The sequence below is a fragment of the Neltuma alba genome, unplaced genomic scaffold (genome assembly GCF_004799145.2).
Source record: "Neltuma alba isolate B1F8T4 unplaced genomic scaffold, ASM479914v2 tig00013677_pilon, whole genome shotgun sequence".
In the NCBI taxonomy this organism is placed as follows: domain Eukaryota; kingdom Viridiplantae; phylum Streptophyta; class Magnoliopsida; order Fabales; family Fabaceae; genus Neltuma; species Neltuma alba.
Genome location: NW_021637844.1, coordinates 1 through 5,429, shown reverse-complemented (window position 1 = coordinate 5,429; position 5,429 = coordinate 1). Strand labels below are relative to the sequence as shown.

General features: G+C 33.1%; 1 pseudogene; it reads left to right on the top strand.

Moving 5' to 3' along the window:
• The first annotated feature begins 4,451 nt into the window (after positions 1 to 4,451).
• LOC114738745 (amino acid transporter AVT6E-like) lies at positions 4,452 to 5,423 on the top strand (annotated as a pseudogene).
• The last annotated feature ends 6 nt before the right edge of the window (positions 5,424 to 5,429 follow it).

The window sequence follows — 5,429 nt, the reverse complement described above, 5'->3', positions numbered from 1 at the left end:
AATATTAACAAAAAAAATCAATGTCATGTATGCACAGCTTACAAATCAACAAAACAACAGCGCTATAGAGCTCAGCAATTAGCGGTAGTTTGATTTTAATTTAACTAAATAAACTCTATTTAACTAAAAAAATTATTTAATTTTAATAAATATAATATGATCTCATTAAATATTTCAATATAATAATTGATTATATATCAGTTTATAAATTAAATAAATTAATTTAGAAAATAATACATATGAAAAATAAAACGAACTAAAGTTTATATTCATAATTCATAATTAAAAGTTGAAAACCAACTCCCCCACTAGCTCTTCCATTTAGAAGTATCTCTTATGAAAATAATACATCACAAATGAACTTTTAATATATTTATATAGAAATTAATATCACCAATGCAAGATATAATATATATGTACGCATGAGTCAACAAAATCATGTAAAAAAGATTAGTGGTAAATCTCTCATTAAAGATGGTTTTGCACAAAACATCAGGACTAATTCGTACATAAGAAAAATGGGCTGCACACAAGAAAAATCCAATTATACGAAGAAAAGATGCCACATAAGGGAAAATGGATATTATATTATGCGCAAAGAAAGTTAATTTAGACAAAATCATTAGAGATCACTTGTCAATTTATTTCTTAATTCTCAACGAGAGATTTATTCACAATTTTCTCTACAATTTATGGCCTATATACCTGTATTTGCGAAACGATCGATATCAATAAAAATAAATAAATACTTTTGATCCACACATAAACAATCTCCATAATAATGCCTAATTGGCCTTTGGGGAAAAAAATTTCACATTTGGTGAAAAAAGAAGAAGTAACTATTGTAGTAATCAAACAAGCAACAGTTTTTTTTTAATTAACGAGCCACAAATTAATTGATACTACCTCTAATATTTAATATGAGATCTTGTTTGATTTTTATTTTGGACCTAAATATAAGACCTCAATCCACTTTGTTTCTAATATTTATACATTTTTTCTAAGATAGTCCTTCTAACAATGGTAGTTCTAGCCAATACATTGGATTAGCAAGAATATTTTTGAAAAGACAACACTTATTTATTACAAATAACTAACTTAACTTCTTTTTTTAATTTTCTCAAATTAGTCAATTAGCTCTTATAATTAGGATCAGATGTAGTATATTACTCCTAATGATTGGATTGAGCAAAAGAAACTCAATTTTACTAAAACAAGACTAAAGATTTAATCTTTTAAACAAAAAAATGGTGTCAATGGAATTATCTCCAAGTAAGTTCGAAAATATCATACTTAATAGTACCATATATATTAAATAATTGTATAAAAAATGATAGATTACATGCATCAAAATATTTTCCCCACCTACACTTTGACTTCTACATCTAAATTTCTGATTTATTGGGGGACATTTGATTAAAGGGACAATTTTGATAGGCTAATAAAAAGGTTAGTGATCAAAATATCTTGGAAATAAGAATAAACAAATGTTGACGCCGTGAAGGAATATACTGTATATTTACAACTTTCTTCGGGTACATGCATATGCACTCTGTAGTCAGCAGCCTCCTTAATAAGAGTAATTAATACGCAGGGAAAGACGGATCAATTAGAAAGAAGCTTCCACGAAAAGTACTTTTCATATTAACAAGGGCCTGGTAATCAAATTACGTATATGAGAAAATAGTTAAAATTAGTTAAAAAATAATAAATATATAAAAAATGAATTCTTTTTCCAAACATGTTTTTATTTATAAAGGGCAAGTGAGGAAGAAAGATTATGAAAGAAAATGTAGTATGTCAAGTTATTAATTTTTTAATGAATGTACTCCTTTGGTCCTTAATATAAGGCCTATTTAACTAATTTGATTATATTGCGAAAGTTAAACAAGTTAGTTAATTATAAGAAATATAACATGTTTTTCCTAAAATACCATAATCATCTTTCTTAATATCATTCCTCCAATCCATGTCCTACTTAATTATGGTTGAGGAAGTATCAATAGGGATAATTTAGAAAAATTTGATAAATGTTATAAATAGGTCTTATATTTAGGACCAATATCAACTCAACAATTAGGTACTATATTAAGGACTAGAGGAGTAATATATAAAATTAATTATGGGTAAAAATAATAAAAACATATCAAATATTTAGACAATTACAATTGGAATCTTATAAAAAGGACTAAAGCAATTTAAATTTCAAGCTTTTTATGAAAAAGAACGGAGGGAGTACTAATTAATTTTGAAGGGACTTGATTTTGATTAATTTCTGAAAATTACTGTGTCGGGGATTAATTTAATTAGGGATCAATTAGCAATGATGGTGGAGACGTGAAGGCGAAGCATGAATGACTTTGAAATTTAGTTTTACTATAAAAAAATAAATAAAATTAAAAGTACTCCTCTGTTCCAAGAGAAGGTTTTACAAATACTACTAGGATTTATAGAAGTAAACCTCAAAATGAAAATGGCTCCAAGAAAAAGTCTAAATGTCTATGACCATCTCAAGAATTGTTTTGGAATTAAGTTTTGATATGGACTATTTTAGCCTAATTTCAGATGCACAAAGGCAGTTAGATCGTTTCATAAAAATTCAACTTCAAAAAGTCACAGGAAACTTCATAGGAATTGGACCATTTCGCTGAAATAATCGAGTATCCGCTTGTTTTTGGTTGTCCTCATACGCTTTTTTCTTTCTAGAAAACTGTTTTGATGAAGTTGAAATGGGCCTAACATCTTGGAGACACAAGGGTAGCGATCCATGAAACTGGCGTGGGCTTCACTGGACCTCGAATTCTGGCCTTTTTGATGTTGGCCCAGTATAGCTCTATGTGGCAAATTGGGATCGGTATTAAAACCAAGCATCGGAAAAAACAAAAAACCACCAGACAAACTCGGTCCAATTTTAAAAATCTAATCTGAAAAAGGCAGTCTGAATCAACGGGATTGGATTTAGTGGAAGGGGTAGTCTCTCATAATATGGTGATCCAAGATTCGTATCTACACTGGAAGAAGTGCCTACATTTAATGCCCAATAGTGCCTCGAATATGATTGTCTTTAATAGAAGAATATCTATACTTTAACGACAAAAAAAAAAGGCAGTCTGAACACAAAATTGGATCGAACCAGATCAGGTTGAACACCATTTGAGGCTGGGGTTCTGAGCATCGGGTTTGGATCGGTGCCTATGTATATTTTCTTACCTTAGTGAATTATGTTTGATATTTGCTAGTTTACTTTAATGTTTAAATCAGTTTACTTTGAGCATATGAGATAATTGGATAGTCTTAACAAAAACCATAGCTCCAAGTCTTTTTTTAATTAAAAAAAATAGGTACTCTCTTCTTCCTCCGTCCCTTGTCAAGAAAAGTAACATGGGCCAGCCTAGTACTCCTCCGGTCCTAATTATAAGACCCAATTAACTTATTTGAGGAAAATTAAGGAAGTAAGTTAAGTTGGTTATTTATAATAAATAAGTGTTGTCATTCCTAAATATCCTTGCTAATTAAGTATATTGGCTAAAACTATCATTATTAGAAGGATTATCTTGGAAAAAAATGCATAAATATAAGAACAAAATGGATTGGGTCTTATAATTAGGACCAAATAAAAAGTCAAATTGGGTCTTATAATAAGGACAGGAGAAGTAGTTTAGTGGACCAAGTCCAATTCAGTCTTGGACCTGGACTGAACCGGTCAACGGACCAAAATCAACCCGATCATTTTTCACATCTAACCTACTACAGTTCCATAGTTGTACAGCCCAAATTTACACATCTGCGTTGTTTCTGGTGGTCCATTTTAACTTTCAAGTTTCAAACACCGTGTCCATTAAACGGTGCAAATTCATTTTGGGATCCAAATTGACGTTTAGCGTAAGCAAAGGCGTAATTACCTTTTCGTTCTTCCAACTCAAGTATACGAAATTGTACTCATGATTTACAATTTTTAAAATAATTGACTAAAATTTTCGGAGAGATTAGTTTGAAAATTGTTAGGTTGAAAGTGATGACTTGTCAACATGCCATTGGGTCACATCTAATAAGACCCAGTTGCCTTCAGCGTGGCATACATCTCTGTCTGATCTGGCACGGGCTGCAAATTAATTATTAATTAATTAATCACGTCACTTAAATTCCACGTCGGAAACTCCAGGACGATTCACTATTTAGAAACCTTCTTCCTTCCATTGGTTCCCTCAGCCAATGCTGCTGCTCATAGAGAGAGAGAGAGAGAGAGAGAGAGAGAGAGAGAGTAGCTGTTGACCCAGAGATCTAGGGCTGCTTTGCAAGTCTATTGAATTCAGGGAAGAAATCTTTATCTTCTGCTCTTTCAATTTCGCATCTTTTCCATCTGGGAAGTTTTCCGATTTGACTTTCTGCGTTCAATGATCCGCAGATCAATCCCAACATTGGTTTGAATTTTCTGTCTGCGATTTTTATCTTGTAAGATGGATAGCAATTATTCTTCGATACCTAAAAGTACATACGTAGAATTACAGCCCCATCTGATTCCCCTAACCATTCAGACTCCCCGGGAAGTTTATCTTTTAATGAGGCCGGTTATTTGAGATCTAAGGATGTCGAAGGAGTGATATTGATGATGATCTTGAAGCCGATGTGTTAATTATCCTCTTGTTGTTAGCGGGCCTAATGGTGGTTCCGGGGTAGCCGGGGCTGTGTTCAATCTGACTACCACGATTATTGGGGCGGGGATTATGGCCCTCCCTGCCACAATGAAAGTTCTTGGAGTGGTTTTGGGGCTTGTGTTGATCATTTTGATGGGGCTTGTGTCACAAATTACTGTTGAATTGTTAGTGCGATTTTCGGTTTTGTGTAAGGCATCGTCTTATGGAGAGGTTGTTCAACATGCCATGGGAAGACCGTGGAGGATTTTGTCTGAATCTGTATCATATTGAACAATGCTGGTATGCTAATTGTTTATCTGATAATCGTGGGGGATGTTATGTCTGTTCTGTTCGTCATATGGGGGTTTTTTGATCAATTATGGGGAATGGGGTGTGGGACCAGAGGAAGCTTGTGATTTTGGTTGTCATGGTTATTTTCTTGCACCACTTTGTTCTTTGGACAAGATTGACTCGTTAGCTTGACTTCAGCTGCATCTGTGGCTCTTGCTGTTGTGTTTGTTGGTGGTTGCTTTTGTTGTGGCTTTTATAAGCTTGTAGAGGGGCGGATCGATGCTCCAAGGATGGGTCCTGATTTAGTTCAAAGCAGTCCATCTTAGATTTGCTTGTGGTGATCCAATCATGATGAATGCATATATTTGCCATTTTAATGTGCAGCCAATATACAATGAACTTAAAGGTAAGATCTCCTCAAAGATGAAACGAGTAGGAAGATCACCACCATATTATGTATTGGTATATGCTTCAACAGCACTAGCGGGCTATCTACTATTTGGG